The following is a 22,837-nucleotide window of genomic DNA, read 5'->3' on the forward strand; positions in this document are numbered from 1 at the left end:
GAAATGATAGCAAAGATCAATAAAACTAAAAGCTGGTTCTTTGAGAAGATAAACAGAATTGATAAACCATTAGCCAGACTCATCAAGAAAAAAAGGGAGAAGACTCAAATCAATAGAATTAGAAATGAAAAAGGAGATGTAACAACTGACACTGCAGAAATACAAAAGATTATGAGAGATTACTACAAGCAACTGTATGCCAATAAAATGGACAACCTGGAAGAAATGGACAAATTCTTAGAAATGCACAAGCTGCTGAGACTGAACCAGAAAGAAATAGAAAATATGAACAGACCAGTAACAAGCACTGGAATTGAAACTGTGATTAAAAATCTTCTAACAGGGGCTTCCCTGGTGGCACACTGGTTGAGAGTCCGCCTGCCGATGCAGGGAACATGGGTTCATACGCCGGTCTGGTAAGATCCCACATGCCACGGAGCGGCTGGGCCCGTGAGCCATGGCTGCTGAGCCTGTGCGTTCGGAGCCTGTGCTCTGCAACGGGAGAGACCACAACAGTGAGAGGCCCGCGTACAGCAAAAAAAAAAAATCTTCTAACAAACAAAAACCCAGGACCAGATGGCTTCACAAGCGAATTCTATCTGTCATTTAGAGAAGAGCTAACACCTATCCTTCTCAAAATCTTCCAAAATATAGTAGAGGGAGGAACACTCCCAAACTCAGTCTATGAGGCCACCATCACCCTGATACCAAAACCAGACAAAGATGTCACAGAGAAAGAAAATTAGAGGCCAATATCACTGATGAAAATGGATGCAAAATTCCTCAAGAAAATACTAGCAAACAGAATCCAAGAGCACATTAAAAGGATCATACACCATGATCAAGTGGGATTTATTCCAGGAATGCAAGGATTCTTCAGTATATGCAAATCAATCAATGTGATACACCTTATTAACAAATTGAAGGAGAAAAAGCATATAATCATCTCAATAGATGCAGAGAAAGCTTTTGACAAAATTCAACACCCATTTAAGATAAAAACCCCCCAGAAAATAGGCATAGAGGGAACTACTCTCAACATAATAAAGGCCATATATGACAAACCCACAGCCAACATCGTCCTCAATGGTGAAAAACTGAAACCATTTCCACTAACATCAGGAACAAGATAAGGTTGTCCACTCTCACCACTATAATTCAACATAGTTTTGGAAGATTTAGCCACAGGAATCAGAGAAGAAAAAGAAATAAAAGGAATCCAAATCGGAAAAGAAGAAGTAAAGCTGTCACTGTTTGCAGATGACATGATACTATACATAGAGAATCCTAAAGATGCTACCAGAAAACAGAGCTAATCAATGAATTTGGTAAAGTAGCAGGATACAAAATTAATGCACACTAATCTCTTGCATTCCTATACACTAATGATGAAAAATCTGAAAGTGAAATTAAGAAAACACTACCATTTACCATTGCAACAAAAAAATAAAATATCTAGGAATAAACCGACCTAAGGAGACAAAAGACCTATATGCAGAAAATTATAAGACACTGATGAAAGAAATTAAAGATGATACAAATAGATGGAGAGATATACCATGTTCTTGGATTGGAAGAATCAACATTGTGAAAATGACTCTATTACCCAAAGCAATCTACAGATGCAATGTAATCCCTATCAAACTACCACTGGCATTTTTCAAAGAAGTAGAACATAAAATTTCACAATTTGTATGGAAACACAAAAGACCCCAAATATCCAAAGCAATCTTGAGAAAGAAAAACAGAGCTGGAGGAATCAGGTTCCCTGACTTCAGAGTATACTACAAAGCTACATTAATCAAGACAGTATGGTACTGGCACAAAAACAGAAATATAGATCAATGGAACAGGATAGAAAGCCCAGAGATAAACCCACGCACATATGGTCACCTTATCTTTGATAAAGGAAGCAAGTATACAGTGGAGAAAAGATAGCTTCTTCAATAAGTGGGGCTGGGAAAACTGTCAGGTACATGTAAAAGAATGAAATTAGAACACTCCCTAACACCATACACAAAAATAAACTCAAAATGGATTAAAGACCTAAATGAAGACCAGACACTATAAAACTCTTAGAGTAAAACATAGGCAGAACACTCTATGACATAAAGCACAGCAAGATCTTTTTGACCCACCTCCTAGAGAAATGGAAATAAAAACAAAAATAAACAAATGGGACCTAATGAAACTTCAAAGTTTTTGCACAGCAAAGGAACCCATAAACACGATGAAAAGACAATCCTCAGAAAGGGAGAAAATATTTGCAAATGAAGCAACTGACAAAGGATTAATCCCCAAAATTTACAAGCAGCTCATGTAGTTCAGTTTCAAAAAAAACAAAAACCCCAATCCAAAAATGGGCAGAAGACCTAAATAGACATTTCTCCAAAGAAGATATACAGATTGCAAGCAAACACCTGAAAGAATGCTCAACATCATAATCATTAGAGAAATGCAAATGAAAACTACAATGAGATATCACCTCACACCGTTCAGAATGGCCATCATCAAAAATCTAGAAACAGTAAATGCTGGAGAGGGTGTGGAGAAAAGGGAACCCTCTTGCACTGTTGGTGGGAATGTAAATTGATACAGCCACTATGGGGAACAGTATGGAGGTTCCTTAAAAAGCTAAAAAGAGAACTACCTTATGACCCAGCGATCCCACTACTGGGCATATACCCTGAGAAAACCATAATTCAAAATGTGTCATGTGGGCTTCTCTGGTGGCGCAGTGGTTGAGAGTCCACTTGCCGATTCAGGGGACACAGGTTCATGCCCCGGTCCAGGAGGATCCCGTATGCCACGGAGCAGCTGGGCCCGTGAGCCTGTGCGTCCGGAGCCTGTGCTCCTCAACAGGAGAGACCACAACAGTGAGAGGTCCGCGTTTAGTTGCTATTGAAGCACATTTCCCAATGCTTCTAAGGATCTCTTGTTTTTTACTGTTTCCACTGAAATACATTAACATAAGCATGGATGTAGTGATGTTTACATTTTTAGGATTTAATCATTAGGTCCCAATAATGCTGGGTACTTAATAATAGTACCTTGATACACTCTCTATTGTTTGTCTCAGAATTTCTTTAAATATCTGTTATTTTCAGCTTATTGTCACAAATTGTGATCAAAATCATACATGAAGAAAATTATGACAAATCAGAACTAAAATTCCTCAAAGTCAGTAACCATATCTTATATGACCTGATATACCTAGCACCTATGATAGTCCCTAGCAACTGACAGGCATTTGAAATATGTATTGCATGAAAATATATAACAATCTACATAATCACAAAGCTTTCTTTTCTTTAATGACAGTGTCAAATTAAAGAACTAGCTTGACTAAGTGTTCTTTTAAACATAAAAAGAAAATACTTATCTGTTCAGATAATAGTACTGAAAATTTACCTAAGTTGACAGATGGAAAAAAAAGATAAGCATATAAACTCTGCATTTTTTAATAACTAAAAAAGCATGCATCAATGCAAGTGAAACAGACTCTGTCGAACGTTGATTGTTTCAGCAGATTTTTCCACCATTTTCTTTCTGAAGGCCATTCAACAAGTTGTATCCCTGCCTGCATTGTCTTTCTCTGGGAACAACAAGGGACTCTGCCATGGATGACCCCTCTCTTATGAAAGAAAATAGAGAATCACAATCAATCCTCTGACAAACGATGAAGTTCAGTCTCCTGATCACAGCTTTAAAAAATCCTAAGGCACAGAATAGCTCTACAGAATGAAAAACAGAAAAGAGGTAACGGTCTTCAAATATTTCTTTATTCTCACATATAGAAAACATCTAAATAGATATTGTAGATCATAGAATTCTAAACCTTAAAGAATCTTTTCAGTGTTATGAAATGTTAGAATAAGGCATTATAAGCTAAAATATGCTTCTCATACAATGTTCTTAACACTCCTTCTCCTTATATAAAATCAATCCCTTAAAAATATTTAGTTTAAATGTTTTAAATATTATAACACATTTGAAAATATAAGTCATTCTGACCAAAAGCGATTTATGTAATAAATGGGAATATGTATTTATGATAAACAATATTTAAGGTACATAACGCTCAGAAACAATATAAAATCCCTTAAAAATTACTGTAAGATTATTTATTACAGAAACCTCTTTCTTAGTTGAATAGTTTTTTGCAATATACATTTTGACACAGAAGAAAGAAATGATGACTTTTGCTGGAATCAAAAAATATCGTAACATGTATTTACTCCTAGTAGTGTTTAATTTCATATTGCAATGATTAATCAGAGTGGATGACTTTATTTTCTTCTGTTTTAACTACAAGAAATGATCTCTTCTGTTGTTATCCTATTATAAGGATCGTTACAAAAATGGGAAACAATTAACACCGGGTTTAATGCCTGAGTGCAATAGAGCTAAAGTAATTGCACTCAAGGTCTGCTAACTTTTTAATCAGGCATTTGGTTGCAAGCTGCTCACAATTGATTTTGAGAGAACTACCACTATCTAAGGAGGAAAGCAGGTGTGCCAGAAAAGCAGGCATATTGGCAAAACAAATGAAAGATTTTAAAAGGAAAAGAAAAAATTAGCAAAACCAAAGCAAATGCTTGTCCTCAGGCCATTTACTTGGCTCAGCCTGTTACTGAACAAATCCAGTTGTGAGCACAAGCATAGTAGGGGAGGCCCCACAGACCTACCCTTTCAAGGTGTAATACTAAAGCTTAGCAATGAGGAGCCCTGTCCATTCCAATGTTAGTGAATTGAGTTAATTAACAGGAAGGCTTGAAATTTCCATATTCAGTAGAGTTTAAGACACACCATCAGAGGTTCCTGGAATTACATCCTAATTAGAAAAGTTCCCTCTTCTGTGCATTCAGGCTACTCTTTGAAAAACAAATTTGGTTAAGTACTTTGTTCTCTCTTACAAAAAAAAAAAAAAAATCTTCAGTTTTTCTCCAAAAGCTAATGATATTTTCTTTTTCTTTTTTTAAATATCATTCACCTACTGTGCAAGTCCTGGAATTACATCCTAATTAGAAAAGTTCCCTCTTCTGTGCATTCAGGCTACTCTTTGAAAAACAAATTTGGTTAAGTACTTTGTTCTCTCTTACAAAAAAAAAAAAAAAAATCTTCAGTTTTTCTCCAAAAGCTAATGATATTTTCTTTTTCTTTTTTTAAATATCATTCACCTACTGTGCAAGTGACTACTTTTAGGCAAGTTGCACACATTTCAAGGTGCATGCATCCCCTAAGAGCACTGGCGGGGGGACATTTAAAAGATCCCCTCCTCTATAGATCCTTGAAAGGGGAACCTCTAAGAGTTAATACTATTGTAAAAGTTCTTTCTACTAGTAGGAGAGTAATCTGATAAGAAGCAGATGAATATATATAAAACTCCAAGCCTGAACATTTTTATGATGGTTAGGTACACCATAGATCTCCCTTTACGCACAGAAAGGAAACCAAATGACAGATTTGGCCATTTACCTGGTGAATTCCAAGACAGTGCTATTTCTTTCTTGAATTCCCAAAAGGAAGCAAGAGGATTTGAACATTTAAAGTAGAGCATAAAGGAGAACTACTTCTTGCCCCAGAAGAGCAAGTCAGAGTAGGGGGAATAAGAAAAAGAAACAACAGAAAGGAGCTTCCTCAAGCAAAGTCCTATGTGCATTTTAATTACACTTGTGTGACTTGGCCACCAGGCAATCGACATTAGAATTCATTAGGATGCCTCAGAACCCAGAATAAAGTACACAGAGATCAATGGATCTAAAACGTGATAGTCATTTATATGAGTTTCTACTCCAGCTCCAAATAAGTTAGGAAAGGCTCAGCTCAGTTGTCTGGATCATTTTAGCTTCCAATGAGCTCTCCCTTAGCTTCTCCTCCCGTAAGCAGCTCTCACTGAATCACCACTGCTTCTGTCGTTTCTAGGTGAAGGGGTAATACAAGTGAAAGGAAGGCACCTGGCATCAGTCCACCTGCACATAAAGCCCCTTAATCATATGGGACTTCCACATGGCCATCATCCCAAGCAGTTCAGGAAGGATGCCAAGTAGGAGGAGAACAAAGAGACTGGCAGGCAAAGGAGCCCCTTGGTGGCCCAGATTGTCACAAAGGTGGTTTTGCCAGATTAAAAACTATGCACTTTCTGACTCTAAATATGACTTAAACAAAATTCTCATTCTCTGTGCAGCATTTTATAGCAATTTAAAATCCAGTATTGAAGTAATCCTTTGGAATTCAGTAGATCTGAATGGTGTGTATGTGTGTATTCCAAGAATTCATGGAAATGCATGCCATAATAGCTCTTCCTCTTCCTGCCAGTGGAGCAGAGAAAGGCATCCCAAAACTCTGGGCACATGGATTACCCTGTCTATTGTGATGTTTATTATAAGCATAATGTTAGTCTTCCAGTGCCTCCACATCAAACAAATCTGTTAGGGACTCCTTGCCTTTGCTAGACTTTGATTCCTTGCATTATGTTGAGTGGTTTGAGTCTCCTCAGGTCATTTGTAACAATCAAATTTGTTTGGGGAAAAAACATTAGTGGATAAGTTGGTTGATTGATGCCACTATCACTCAATATATTTAGAAATAAAACTTTTCCCACTTAAAAATAATAAATACAATAAGAAGAAGCACAATTAATTTGAGTTGTATTTAATACTCAAGTATTTCTTGTATCTATTCTAATTTCTCAAGTAGAAAAAGAGATCATTTTAGCTTAAGAGGTACCTATAGTTTTTAAAGATTATTTGTTCATTTGTTTCAGACCATTGCTTAAACTATAGAATAAGCAATTTTTAAGGGTAACGTTTAGTCATCATCCTTTATTGGTTAGTTTACTTTTTATTTCCATGTCTTTCCTCAATACACACATGAATGTGTATACATATAGTTATTATCAATTTCATCTCTGTTTCTGTACTGTTAACATGAATTACCTTCAAATTGGAAACACCAAAATCATTATGTCTCATGAACACAATTTAAACACCCATTTGTTTATTCACAATGTTTTCTTAAAAATGTATACATGCATTCTAGATTCAGGATGTGTCATATAATCAATGTGCTAAGAGAGTATTATGTTGGAATTTAATTGTCAGCATTACTTTCTTAATGGTACATAAAATAATGGTACTCTGTGCTTTGCAGTTTATGGCTTCTCAGATCTGATGAAATACTATGTTAGCAGCCATGAGGAGGAAAAAATGGATCTAATATTTTTTGAGCATTTATTGTTTTCTGGGCACTATAATTAAGTGCTTTATATTAATGATTATATTCAACAAAGACTTAAGAATTAGCATCAATTTTTTGCAATGGAGGAAACAGACTTAAAGAGGTTCAGTGACTAATTTGCTCCAGTACATACTTTTTAAGTGTAAAGGCCAAATCCCTTGCTTGTTGTTCTTTGCATATACTCTCCCCATTTGCACAAACAAAACAAAACACACACATACATGCACCCTAAATTATCCTGAATGATGGGAAATGTGACTCAATTTTTTTAAAAATATAGAAAATAGCCAATGCAATGATAAATTGGCTACACTTCCACTAGTTTCTAAGCATCATGTTTGTTTTACTGTCAAGTATATCCCTAGTCTTACTTAGATCAGTGTTCAATTGGTAATGAGTGAGTCATAGAATTTCAGTTTCAAAGGCATATTTTGTGCATGCACTAGTCATTCAGAAAGAGGTCTAACACCATCAGACTCAATTATATGTCTAAGTTTTACATTCTTGGGGAGGACCACTCCCCCAAGTCATTCCAGAATGACTTACAGAAAAATAACTACACTAAAACAGGCCTTGGAACATGTGAAACCAGATGCAGTTAATGTGGTTTACCCCTCCATTTAGGGTATATATTTTGTGTGTTTGGCAAAAGCAGCAGCGAAAAGAATGTTTACTTAGTCTTTAGCAGGTTTTAATTTTTTTCTCCCATTTTAAAGCACAGGCATCCTGCTGCATTTTTCCCTGAGAGGCTTTTAAAACAATTATTTCCTATTATTACTTCTGTACACTCCCCGCCCCGACCCCCACCCCTCCCTGCTAGTGGCTCCCTCCAGGTCTTGGTCTCTTCCTTCTCTATTTATTGTCCTGCTTTCAACTTAACTCCACCCCAGGAATCATTAAAAACTGTGGTCTGACTTTTGCCTCAAAGGTGACCTGATTTGGGGGAAGGGTGTATTTTAGTTTATTTTTACCTTAGGATTAGTCAATGGACAAGGGGCCACAAAAAGTGGCATATGACGAGTTTGCAGAGCTGACGATGGTACGGTTTAAGGTGCCATTGCTTTGCTGGTGCGGAAACAAGTCTATTAACTGCTGCAGGATTCCAAGCTCTACTGCCGGAGAAATGGAAAGTATTATATCTTTCCTATGTTCAGAGCCAGATGAATGCCTAAAATCTCTCTGTCTCTCTCTCTGTCTCTCTCTCCCACAAACACTCGCACACACACTTTTCTTAGTGAGTTGCAAATGGTAACATACCACCACACAGTGGAGCAAATCATAATTTAATGGGGCATGGGATATCCAAGAAGAATATTGGAGGAAGAGACTTTCCAGCCTGCCAAGGGTTCCTTATAAAAGTGGACTATTTATTTTATTTTAAATGCCTTCAGCACCAGTTTTCATCCACCTGGAGAAGGAAGAGCTGTCCTGGCTACTTGCAGTAGATAGAGTTGAAGTCATTATGTCTTCACTCTTTTCTACTTTGAGTTTCCTTTGTTGCCATCATTGGCCTTATTAATCAATCATTCCATTAGCTGGGTAGTAAGGTTGCAGTTAGATAAGATTGCCTGAGAATATGAAAGAAGTGTGTTCAGATATTGATTACTAACTTATCTAACTGCTTATGGTGAACAATCTACTCATATATCTGACTTCAAATGACCAATACATTTACATGTAATGTCTTTTTGAAGCAAAAACCAAAAAGTTTTGGTTGTGAGGTTTTTCTTTCTCATTCAGTTTCTAACAGCAACAGTAGTTTTAAGGTTGCACAATACAAATATGTTAGTCATGCTTTCTAGAAACATATCTGGCAATTTATTATTCACACTATATTATTAATTGTTTATTATGTTTATAACTGAAATTTAAGACAATTCATAGAGGGTATTAAAAGAAAGTAATCCTTGAAAATAGAAGTGAGGCTAGCAGTAAAAAAATAAAAATGTAAAAATTTGGTATTTATAAACAAAACAGTGAATAATCAAGTCCATTCGACTTTTTTGAGGACTTGGTTTGGTGACATGTTTGTTTAGCTATAGTCATAATTATGCCACCATATCCTATTGCCTTTCATAGGAAATAAAAATTAAGAACTAAGAATTTCAAGATGACGAATCTTATTTCTCGTACAAAGTTAACTGAGCATTTCCCTTTCCCTGGCTGGAACTGCAGAATTGAGATAACTCTGAAACCTGACACTTTGATATGAATTCTAGTGCCAGGAGCATAAGTGTCCTTCACTTTGATCTTTACTTCCAGGAACTAACTTTAAGTGACACTTCTCATTACCCCTCACCAGCTCTTCCCCAACGCTCTCTGTCTTTCACTAGTTGTGAAAGAGGACTCTGACACTCATGGCATCAAATAGTCTGCCGAGTAACAGTTTGTTTTGAATGTGCAGTTTCAGGATCTTTTACTAATTAAAATCGCTTTACCACTGAGAGGTCTCCTGAGGTTTACCCTTGTTTATCTGGGTTAGACCATGAAATCATCCTTGAACCAACCCTAGGATCATAATTTGTTGCTAATTCAAATGAAAAAGTTGGAAATAAATTGATAAAATTGGCATCAATTGTATCCACAAGCACAATTATGTTCATCCTAAACCAAATAAATGCATGCACAGATACACAAACTGATGCCAGAAGGCAAACCCTCTCTGTGGACCGATGGAGCTATATGACTACCTTCAAGATATGCTATTTATAAAGAGGGAAGAGGGGACTTTGAACAAACTGCATTTTCTGGTTGGTTTATAATTATAACCATATAGTTCTGAAGTTCTAATAGCATAGCCCTTTGACAATAACATGTATACTCTTCAGGGTATGATCACTCAAAGCCAACCAGTAAAATAGCTCAGGCTTCCTTTCCCACATTAAGTTAATGCTATGACAACATGCTGAAAAATTATTGTTCATGTGTGTGTTTTGTGAGTGTGTGTGTTTGGCGGGGAGAGGGGGAGAATAGGAATGGGAAGGTTTCCAGAAACTTTGATTCCTTCAGTATAGCCAGCAACTTTGAGACAAAATATCAAGTATATAAAAAATGAGACCCAGAAGAACTAGTAAAATAAATGATTCAAAGGCCATATGGAAGACAGGACTTAAATGTCAACGAATCAAACAGTTCTCCTAATTTACATTTATTGTCCGAGATATATTTTTTTGAATTTTATTTTATTTTATTTTTTATACAGCCGGTTCTTATTAGTTATCCATTTTATACATATTTGTGTATATATGTCAATCCCAATCTCCCAATTCATCACACACACACACCCCCCACGCGAGTTTCAGTATTCAGCAAAGGGCCTGGCATGGAGTAGACTCTCAGACATGTGTGAGAAGGTAAGTGGGAAAGGATGGATGGGCAGATGAAGGATCAAGGGGTGAAGGAAGGAGCCGATATAGGGCTCTGGTCTGTCTCCAGATCAATACCAGGCAAGGGCAAATAAGAGAAGACAAAGAAAGTAAGAACTACATAATTCAGTTCTGAAACATGGTGTGTTATGTGAGAATTAAGGAAAACTAGGAGAGAGAAAATTAGTGGCTAAGACTTGCAACTAATTTTGAATGAAAACACTGCTAGCTTAGATTTCAAGTTGTTCTATTATTTTCTATAACCATAGAATATCAGGTTCACTTATAATTAAAAAAATAAGTATTGATATTATATATTTATTAAGAGACACAAGTCAATATCTTTTTTTTCTTCAACTTTTTGACAAACTAGTCTTCATTGGAGAATCTTAACAACCTTAGCCTAAATGATGTGAAAGGAGGGAAACAGATATTCAAGTAAATTGTCCTATTATTGGTTAGATTATAGCACCTAATGATATTTACTGGCTTATGATATTTCATAAATTTTTGATAGATTTCTCATTTATGTTACCTAGGAGATTTATATCTTGGGGTATTTAAAATTAAAATGTATACCAAAGCAAAAACAAAAATAGAAAACAGAAAAACAACAAAGAAAAAAACAGAAAACCCTTTAACCATTACTATTTTTCTGTAGCTTCAAAGGCAGCAGGATCCCTCCAGATGTCAGGGAAAAAAATCTGGGTAGAACCTGACAGCATGAGTGAAAAATGCTGCTGAATTAGCACTGTCTGAGAGGGTCTTCGGGAATAGACCATATATTATCATCTTTGGTAGTCAGTGACAGAAAGAAATTTGAGAAATAAAGATGAAAGTTTTCGTAACTATGCAAGTATATTTGCTAACATAGAAAAGTGGTCTATATCCTAAAATAAGTTATTTTTCACAGAATAAATAGTTATCCATATGAATTTGTCTGTAAACACCTTGGCAACCCTGACCTATAAATTATTACTGTATTTTCTGACACATTAACTAGATGCATAGACAGGATCCAGACGTGAAAATCAGTTAATTGTTAAATGTTTTGGCCCTAATATACTGTCTTTTTCAAATATTAGGTTCACTCTGGTTTATGCTGTAATTCATAATTTCCTATTGTGAATTAGAGATGTGTACAATCTTTTTTGGTAGAGACTGATCTAAAATGAGGCATATGTTAAAGCTTCCTGCACAAAGCCAGGTTCTGGTCGTACTCTGCACCCCACAGTGCTCATTCGAGTGAAGAGCCATCTTTGAAGGCAATTGGAGCTTCTTGCTTGGCTGAGCACCATGGAGCTTGGAGCAAGATAAAAAAAGAACCACAGACTTTCAACTGTAATTCTGCTAGCAGGACATACTGAATCCATTCAACCGGACCACAGTGGGATAACTTCACTAGCCTCTTAGCTACATAAAAAACACAATCTAGTCTAATTGGCCAATAGTAACTTCCATTAAAAATGAGAAAATTGTTTCTAAACATGTTCAAGATTTTTTAATTGAAATTCTCTTCTGATAATTTGTCTGTATGCATACATAATTCTGCCATTTACAGTCAGTACAATTTTATCTGTGTTGGCATAAGGATAAATAAGAAATTCATTTTATTGAGTAGCCACTAAAATAACGTATAGTAATGCCATCAGGTCAAGAGTGTTTGTGGCAGTTTGTTATGATTACTCAGAAAGCTGGAGGTTGAGTGTGGACCCTCTTGCCCCACAATCAGCGATTTTCAGATCCCTTCCCAAATAGCTACCTGTTTTTTTTCAAAGTAAAGATTCAAATATCTTGCCTAATACTTACCGAATGAAAAAGAAACCAACAAGTTGTTCAAGTGATGCTGATATGCCATTAAGTTTCCGAACCACCGCTCTAGATGATATTGTGACTCCTAAAAATTTCCATGAAGTTCAAGAAAGTATTCATTTTACTTTCTAAAAGGAGAAATGTGACATTTCTCCTTTAAACTATGATCTATATTCCTCATGGAAAATAATGCACTTAGAGAGGCAGGCATAGATATAAACAGTTTAGCTTTCTCATGTGCACTCTATACAATATATCTCCTACCCATCATTTTTTCTATATTCTTACTTTCACTACCTATTTGTAAACATGTACATTTTGTACATTGTTTTATAATAACCTGGAGTATTTATAAGGCTTCCTCCTATCCCTGCCACCCCAGTCCCAGTCTCTCTCTCCTACAACATAAAAAAACAATCTTCCTAAGGTATCAGTAAATCACATATCTGCAAATAAAATGAGGCCTCTCACACAACCTTCCAAGCCCTCAGTGGAAAACTCCAGCCAATCAGTCCACTTTGTTCTCCTAGTATTAGTTTCCTGAACCAATGTTATCCTCCTGCTAAAATAGATAGCTAACTACTTCCCTGATGATGTTCCGTATTTTACCAATTCCACGTTTTTTTCCCCTTACTGTCCTCTGGTCCTGTGAGGTCCACCTATATTGCCTAACTTTCTGCCCAACTGCTGCTAGTTCATTAAGATCCATATCAAATTCTACCTCTACAAATAAGACTTCCTTGATGTCCCCAATACACATCATTTCTGCCACTTATGAACTCCTTTTGCTCTGTTGTTGTTGTTACTTTTTTAATGTACCTCTGGGGCACTTGGCACAGTCTGACTATTATTTATGTGGTTATTTTATGTCTGGTACTATCCTCTGCATGTGCTTTCCCCTTGTACATGTTCAGTATAATTTTAAATTGAATTATTGATATAAATTCATTTAAGCCAACACTTGCACCATTCACGGAAGAGTAAATGCATGCTGGCAGGATTGATTTACTCATGGCTTTGAGAGATATTAGATTAGGGTATGGAAGTATTCCCTACTAAGGGTGAGTAATGAAGTGCTATTTCAAAGCCATTTACTAAAGAAGGACAGGGACAGGACCCAAATAACATCAAATAATCGAGCTGAAGTTTTCTCCTTCAGGCCCATTTTTGGAACCTTGGGTCTAGACCTTGGATTCCAATGAGTGAAACCAAGGAGGTTATGGTTAAATGAGAGACCTGAAGCAAGTGTACAAATAAGATTACAACTGAATCCAAAGCTAGGAACTGAGCACCTGACCGTGTGTGAGTGCAGAAGCTGTGACCAGAAGCCAGGCTCAGTCAAAACCAAGGGCTGGTAGTCATGGCAACAGGGGCACATTCAGAAGTCAGAGCAGGAAAAGGGAGCAGGTCAAACGTGGAACAGGCTGTGGGTCAGAGCAGAGAGGTGAGGGCAAGAGAACCAGACGAGGCTGAAGCCAAGGAACGCTCCACGCTGCACAGACTGCAAGGGAAGTTCCCACCCGAGTCCAGATGGAATTCTGCTGGATGTCTGCTCAAGGCTCCAGCTGGCTCAGGGTCCCATTTGCTCCTCATGCACAGATTCTTCCAACTGGCTTCTGATATTCTAGGTTTTCTATCTTTTGGATGCTCTCAAAACAGCCTCATAAAGCTATTTTGCCAGAAGCTCCGTAAGGTGACCCCATTTGTAGAAAATGGCAGAAGTTAAGTTAAAAGATAGGTTTTTCTTTTTAAACTGCATAGAAAGATACAATATATCTTTCTGTACTATAATGAAAGAGTTCAAGAATTTTCACCACACTAGCCAGGCAGATTCCAGAATGAGCTTCCTGGAGAATTATTCTACAATGTGTCAGTTTCTCCACAGGAAAACACCTATTTCTTTAATGTTATTAATAATGGTGATCGGTTTCCTATTCAAAACAGACTGCATTGTGAGAGTCAGAGATTTTCACATTGCATTAATTGCTTCCTATTAATGACTGTAATTTATAGATGCTTGCTTTGATTTGCTCTATTCCACGTATTAGCAAAAATATTTGAAAATATGAAAGAGTTTTATTTTTCACACAAACCTATGGGGTGGATTATTATTACCCTCTTCCTTTGTATAGTTAAGGAAACTGAAAATTCATATACTTGTGAACCAAATAAGAAGAGAACCAGAATACAAAGAGATGAAGGATGCTATAATGCATGCCTTAGATTCAAAATGTAAATCAACTATTTAGCGACATCAAGCTTTAGAACTAGTAGGGGTGACTGTCAGCACATTTTATGTAAAAGTCAGCAGAGTAAGCCGAGAAAAGAAAGGAAGAGGAAAAAATCTGGCAACGTGGATCTAACTGTGAACAGGGCACAAGGTGTCTGTGATGGTTGTGTAAGGAAGAAGGGAAGGGGAGGAGGATGTATGGGGAGAGAGGGAGGAAGCGGGGAGTGTGGCATTCATGTGAAAGAGCTTTGCAATCTGTAAAATACTCACGAATGTGACAGTTTATTACTTATAAGAGCCTGTGATTCCCAAATATTTGGATGTTTTATAAAATGTCCACAGTAGCAGCAATTTAAATATACTGAAATAAAATTTTACAAGAAGGTCTAAAATTTTGTGTTTCTTTGTTTTTTTCTCAGTATCTTTTGATAAGCTAATGAAATCTCTCCAGTAAAATGCAACCCCTGTACATATTGGAGTTTACAAGAACCATCCCTGAAGTATGGAATCTAAGCTCATGGATCCAGGGGAGTTGTGGATCATAGGTTTGGAATTCCAAATGTATAATATTTTAATACTTAAATAGTTTTTAACCTCCTTTTGAATTATGGAAGTCTAGGGTCTCTCTTCGCCTACAAATGGGCAAGTTTGAATTTGTTCTTGTTGCTGTAGAGGGCCACTGTTATGTTCTCCTAACTATTTTATTCCTAACACATAGAATCCGTATCCAGTACAATGCACAGTTTTGTATTATATATTATTATATCTCACTAATATAATTTGAAGGCACTATTTAGCTATATGTAGCTTCACAACTAAATGAATCTTAATAAGTGTCTGTCTGTGTAGTATTAACTAAATATTGGAAAAAACTCTGCAAATGTGGTCATGATACATAGTTTTAAATAACTGTAATCTAAGCTTGTTCTAAAGATTTATAGCCAATAGCAAACACAAAGAATTATGTATTTCTTTGTACATCTAATTTTACAGTGGAATAAGCACAATGAATAAAATCCACTGAATGATTTGAAACGATATGAGTTTCAGGAGGTTGGAAATTAAATTACTTATTTGTTTCCCTGTCTCCATAGATTCTGTATTTATAATTCTAGCAGCCCATATTCAGTAAGGCAGATTAGGGTGATTATTTTCCTCTGCTTCTTCTTTTAGAACAGTTTGAAAAGGTGAGTGATAACTACATAACCAGAACATTGTCAACCCTTTTGTACAAGTAAAGGCACAACATTTTTAGTGGCATACATAGTGACATTTTTTCTGAGAGTTTATCTAACCTCCCTTTTCACTATCTCTCTTATCCTCCAAGATCCCAAATCCTACATGTTTTCCCTGTGCTTATTTATCCCACATCCATTGTGGCAGCCTATCCACAACTGCTCTATACTGAAGGGCCTTGAACCCAGAAACACTGGTATTTCTTTGATTTCTGTCATCCAAGCTTCATTCATTCTCTTAAAAACATGTAATATAAGTAGCCCATTTGTTTGATTTAGGAAATTCAAAGTGAGATATAAATTTCTTGGTGAAAATGTAGATGGTATTATGGAGTGGTGATGGAGAAAGCCCACTAAGACTTTCCAGAGCACCTATCTTCCACAGACCAAACTTTTAGAAGCATCTTATTATTGAAAATCACTCCTTCTCTGAAGAATCGTTCTTCCTCCCTCTCTTCTTTTCAAAAACATTTGTTGAGCATCTACTGTGTGTAAGTTAGCTCATTGTCAATGAAGAAACAATTTGCATTCTTTTCTCAGATTTTTAAAAAGTCTAGTGTATTTAACAGGTTTTACCCTTTATAGTAGCATCATGGTTTCACATTTGTTTTCAATAAATTCTGCCTCACTGTTTTCAGATCACTGATTTGATAATCTTTAGGGAACTATTTCACCTATAATTTTGGTAATGATTGACTTACTTGCTTTCAATTATTTGATTTTATTGCATTGAATCTATTTCAGTTGTTTTATATCCTACAGTAAGCAAATAGAATATCTACATGTACCAGTATCCACCTAACACTACGTTCTGGACTTTGTTTTCAGTATTTCACTATAGGAATAAAATTTAGCTAGTAAGTGGTCTGAAAAATAAAGAATAAAATTTCAAGATAGCATTGCCTATCTCTTCATTTCCATCTCTCCGTATCTATTTGTTCTTAAAAAAAATATCCCACAGTAAATTTGCCATCTCTGCAAACAAGAATAAAAACTCAGGCTGTTTTCATTCTGAAAATGAACCAGTTTCTCAGCCATTGTGTTTTATGTCTGAATCTGAATCATTTAACTTAAATTGCATGTCCTTGGGGCAGAAAGGCCTTCTTTTATTTTCCTTTTCCTTTTTCTTTCTTTCTTTCTTTCTTTTTTTTTTTTTTTTTCACAGAGCCAAGTATCCTGTCATTGTTCTACAAAACAATAAATAATGAAGCCAATTGAAGATGTGTGAATTGTGCCAGGTTGACAGAAATGGAGCCCATGTTCTCAGAGGTGTTACAGCAGTATTTCCTAACGAGCAGCCTGAGCCACTCTCCAACACCACAGAACCAAATAGAGATAGAGGATAAGAAAGTGGAAGGAAGGAGAAAAGCAAGAAGACAACAAAGCTATAAGAAGATATTTATTTGGACTGAATTAGTAGTTGCTGGAGCTGGCACACCTACATGAAATGAACAAAGATAGTGAAGTATATTTTAACCATCAGGCATGAAATTTCATACAAGTCACTCTTCTTTAATACACATTGGAAAAAAAAACCCTCCCACAAAATTTTTACTTTATACGTGTAATGTGTAAATGAGAACACTAAACATAGGTAATTGTATTTGTTCAAGAGTGTTTACTTGGTGTCTCCGAAAAACAACCAAAGTGCACCTCTGCTGAGAGGACTTCCTTGGCGATATCTAAAGTAGCCTCATCCTCAAACTTTTTCCTAAAATCACTCTACCACTATCTTGAATTATCTTCCTTCTATAACTCATCTGTTTAGAAATGATTTATTTTGTGTTTTTTAAAAATCTGTCACATTATAGAATATAAATTCTGTGAGGAGAGTGGCTTTATTTGTCTTGTTCCACGAGTACCTAATATAATGTTGGATTGTGGGAAGAATCAAATATTTGTTGAAAGATAAAACAAATTGAACTTTGAAATAAAATAAGCAATTTAAGTAGTCGATTTGTTTGACTTAAGTACTTCATAATGAGATATTCTCACAAAAATGTGGCACACGCTATGTATTCAATAAATGTATGTTGAAAAGAGAAAAGAATAGATATTTGAGATAAAAAGTTACATGAAAATCATTATCTTAATTATGGAATGGGATCCAAAAATTTAGACCCAGCACCTTTTAAAATACGGAAACTTTACCAACTTGGTGGTATGGATTGTTTTTTATATACTGTACAGGAGACAATAGGTTCTCAGTTAAGTGGGAAGAATGAAGGATGTATAAGGAAAGATGGAAATTACATGACAGTAACTGAAACACAAAACATATTCTACCTAATTTTGGGCTGCTTCCGTACACCCATATCAAATATCAATCACTATCGTTATTTCTGGAAAATCTTGGTTATCTAATGAATTTATATGATATCCATATGTTACAGGTTGAATTGTGTCCTCCACCCCCAATAGAAATTCAAGTCTATAGTACCTGTGAATAAGACATTATTTGGAAATAGAGTTTTCCTTGACAGATCATCAAGTTAAGACGAGGTCATTAGGGTGGACCCTAATCTAATATGACTGTGATCTTATAAAAAGGGGAAATTCAGACACAGAGTCATACACACGCATGGAGACACACACAAAGGGAAAAGTATGTGAAGGCGCAGGGAGAACACAGTCTACAAGCCAAGGAACACCTGAGGCTACCAGAAGCTGGGAGAGGTTTAGAACAGATTCTGCCTTAGAGATCTCAGAAGACACTAATCCTGCAGACACCTTGATTTCCAACTTCTAGCCTCCAGAACTGGGAGACAACAAATTTCTATTGTTCAAGACACCCAGTTTTGGTACTTTGTTACAGTAGCCCTAGCAAACTAACATACCATACGGTCTCAACTTTAATGGTTGACATTGCTATTTAGACCTAATATCTAGATATTTAGATATTGGCTCAATTAACTTATTATGTTATAGTACAGTCCTTTAAATAACTTACCTTATGTAATTACAATTAATTTAGTACTTCATTTAGGTAATTACACAATTACAATTAATTAATCTTCTTCACATCATTCTCTTGCTAAAGAATTAGTTTATGGTGTCCTTTTGTTGCCATCAACATGTTTAAGGAATTATTATAAGGCCTAAAATCAGGAGATATTATTTTGAATTTTATTTATAGAGTACAGAAAATTAAATATTAATACATTTTTAGGGAGTTAATTTATCATTTTTGGAACCTGTTCAAATATTAGACAACAGATTTTCCAACCATCAAACAAGATGTTTCATATAAGGAATACATATAATATAGCATTTTCAAAATCTTTGGAGCTAATTTTATGAGAGTGATTTACATATATTTACTTATAGCCATAGAAAATGAATATCCTAAAATAAGCCTTGTCTGATGCAATTATCAAAGGAATTATCACAGTTAGTTTGCTTTTACCTTAAAAATGGACATTCTGCTTGACTCTACTATAAAATAGAAAGAACTACCTATCAACAGTTTATATTGACAACACTTATGTATGTAGGAAACATTTCTATTTTACATCTTATTGATTAAAAAAATGACTGAATGTAGGTGGAAAACCAGTAGTAGAGTTTAATATTAATATAAACAGGCCCTGTGGGCAAACCATTATATTAGCTTGTGCTATACTCTGAAATTGTACAACCTATAAAAAATGCCCTTTGTAGTTTTCCTTCTATATACTGTAAAATTGAATATAGGAATTTTGCACCAAATATCAGAGCTAGCAAAGGAATACAATTAACAATAAGGATTAGAACTAAGTGATAATTATGTTCCCTTTGTATTTATTCAAAAAGTCTGCACTATAATTGTGTATATGTGAGTTCAAATCAATCATCTGCTATAATAATGTTTGTTTTTCATGTAATTCACTTTAACTTAATTAATATTTATTTCACTTCTCTGAGTTGTCTAAAAATTATATAGAAGACAAATTTTCTATTACAAAAATATGAAAACCTACACTGAGTTTAGATGTAAAAGTGTAGTGAACTAATGCTTCCCATGGAATAAGGGGATATACCATTAAATTACATCTCCCAGTGTATTTAATTTTAAATCATTCCTGAAAATCTTCTAATGTGTCATGATTTGTGTTTTCATTTATTATTCTAATCTTAATTTTTGTGGGATTTGTTTAATGTTATTGATAAACCAGATAGGAATTTTGTGGGGATAAGAAACAAACTAATGATGGCTTAGATTCCTTACCTGTAAAAATAAAACTGAGGATTTTAAGACAAAAACCAACATTTACCTTTTGTAGATATTTTATGTTTCAATTTTCTAAGCTAAAGAGTAAAATTCAATAAATACAAGTAACAAAGATCTGCATATTCTTTTCCAAAGCTTGTTGCTTCAGTCTTTGCCTATGGTTTGATTTTTATCCAAGAGCTCTTTTTTGAAATCATAAATATCACTCTTGTCCAATTTTGAGCAATATTTCAAGTAGGCAAAAGAAATGGAAATATATCTTGCTTCTGGAGTTTTAAATTTAATAGATTTTGCAGAGAATTGTGCTGGTAATTGTTTTGTGAATTATTGTGTTTCTGGTTATAAGTGCTGCTCTAGCTCCTGAAAAGTAAAATAGTCAAAAATGTTCATCAGGATCTACGTTCAAGACCTAAATTTAGATAGAAGATCAAATCTTTCATTCATGTATTTGGAGTTACTCTCTTGTCAAGGGAACAAGTGACTTCAAAAATTGAGTTCTGGGTGTCTCCTCTTAAGAGATCATTATGTTTACTTTGTGGGATGATTATTGTTAAAGTACATACTGCAGAGTCTCTAACTGGTACCCAGAACATATTACTTCCCTTCCTGACCCCTCCTTGATCTTTTTTCAGAATGAGAAGAAGGTGTCAGGATAGTTGGCTTTTGATTGTAGCTCTGTCACCAAGAATGTCTCTCTCGTACAAGTCACTTAGGCACTCTGTGTCAGGTTTAGCTTAGATCTCATTCTCATACATTCTGTAATTTTCATCTCCACTTTTATTATTCTGGTCTATATTCAAGCATTACACAAATACTTTGAAACAGGCAGATTGCACAATTCCTTTCCACCTCGCAACCTTGTGTAACAACTGAATACTGCATCTATACAATTTCAACATTCACAGATAGGTACCTTTTTTTTTGTAGATCCAGATTTTGTTTAGGGGTGTCTATCATTTGTCGATCTCTGTTCTATTTATTTAATATATTTTATCTCAATCTTCACAGCATGAAGATTCACAATTTCAGTAACTTCATTTTATGCCGGTTAGTTTGGTGCATCAAGTGAACTCTCACCTTAGCACTGTTACTTTGAAAAAGTAGTAAGAAACCATTTGCTTCATATATTAATATGATTCACTGAATAACTCATTTTTATAAGAGAAAATATAATCATTGCAGTCCAATGGAAACTGACACTAACGATCAAATCCTATTCCATTGGGCCAAACGTATATATTAATGTTTAAATACTGCCAAAATTTTTTGAAACATTGCAAAGATATTAAAGGAAAATTAAATACCCCTGCCCAACAATAGTGCTCATAAATCTCTGTGACTTAAAATACATGCTTAGGGCTTTCCTGGTGGCGCAGTGGTTGAGAGCCCACCTGCTGATGCAGGGGATATGGGTTCGTGTCCCGGTCCGGGAAGATCCCACATGCCGTGGAGCGGCTGGGCCCGGGAGCCATGGCCGCTGAGCCTGCTCATTCGGAGCCTGTGCTCCGTAACGGGAGAGGCCACAAAAGTGAGAGGCCCACGTACCGCAAAACAAAACAAAACAAAAAATTGCTTAAAACTTAGAAAGCTGTGGAGAGGTTATAAATTTGCTAAAGATCATATGACACGTTATTGGTGAAGCTAAGATTTTTACCTAAGTCTGTTACTTCGAACATCAAGGCTCTCTTCATTTATTATGTAATTCCTTTAAAAATAACTTATTTTTATTGAAATTAAGCATTCATGATGTGCAGCTATCATTTATCTATCTCTTGATGAATCTAAAACATAGCTAAGGAAGAGAAAACAATTCTGCATTGAAGTGTGCACAGGTGGGTCTCATTCTGTAACTGATTGGCATGCATGTTGTGCAGTGCAGATCGTGTATATCCTAATCGTGAGGATCATAAAACTATAGACCCCAAGGTGTTAAGAAGCATCATTTTCTGTAGAATATACATTGTAGTTAGCAATCCTAACATTTTATATTTGTTTTCCCTTATACCATTAAGATATGAACATCTATTTACAGGTTGATATTGATTCATTTTCCATCTACTCAAAGTAGGTATGTGGGTTAAAACTTCTCTTAGCTCAAACTCAAGAAGATATAGATAGTGATACAGGAATGTCTTGAAGGTTAATGGATTGACCATGGTTAGAAAATCATTAAAAAATGTACAACCATCAGAGTACTTGTCTTCTTAACTTTATATAGCAATTTAGAAAACCATAAACACAGTGCCAAGACAATAATTTTATGATAATAGAATTTTTAAAAATGGTATCTAATCAATGTGAAATTTCACTATAAGTACCTTGAAATTAGAATAAATACATGTCTAGGTTAACTTATAAAAAGACTCTTCCTTCTCCACCACTTGGCAATACGGAATAACAGACAGTAAGGCAATCTTACAATGTCAGAAAATGTATTTGGCTTTTCTTTCTTTTTAAAATAAGTGCACACAAATACAGCTGGAAGCATTTTTGATTTGCCAAATGTTCTAAAAAAGCAGAGCAAGTCTCAGCCTTAGAATAAATACATGTCTAGGTTAACTTATAAAAAGACTCTTCCTTCTCCACCACTTGGCAATACGGAATAACAGACAGTAAGGCAATCTTACAATGTCAGAAAATGTATTTGGCTTTTCTTTCTTTTTAAAATAAGTGCACACAAATACAGCTGGAAGCATTTTTGATTTGCCAAATGTTCTAAAAAAGCAGAGCAAGTCTCAGCCTACAT

General features: G+C 35.4%; 1 protein-coding gene and 1 long non-coding RNA gene across 3 annotated transcripts in view; one reads left to right on the plus strand and one right to left on the minus strand.

Annotated features, from left to right (window-relative positions):
- Positions 1-17,727, plus strand: part of LOC114487500 (uncharacterized) — a 31,935-nt gene extending 14,208 nt beyond the window's left edge. For both annotated transcript variants that reach the window (XR_003682643.1, XR_003682644.1), the window contains exons 2-4: positions 3,556-3,759; positions 15,066-15,191; positions 17,047-17,727. This is a non-coding gene — a long non-coding RNA (uncharacterized lncRNA). The remainder of the gene's footprint in view (positions 1-3,555; positions 3,760-15,065; positions 15,192-17,046) is intronic.
- Positions 1-22,837, minus strand: part of PCDH9 (protocadherin 9) — a 999,310-nt gene that overhangs the window by 362,959 nt on the left and 613,514 nt on the right. The gene's annotated exons all lie outside the window — the stretch shown is intronic.

This window comes from Physeter macrocephalus, chromosome 13, assembly GCF_002837175.3.
Source record: "Physeter macrocephalus isolate SW-GA chromosome 13, ASM283717v5, whole genome shotgun sequence".
Lineage (NCBI taxonomy): Eukaryota > Metazoa > Chordata > Mammalia > Artiodactyla > Physeteridae > Physeter > Physeter macrocephalus.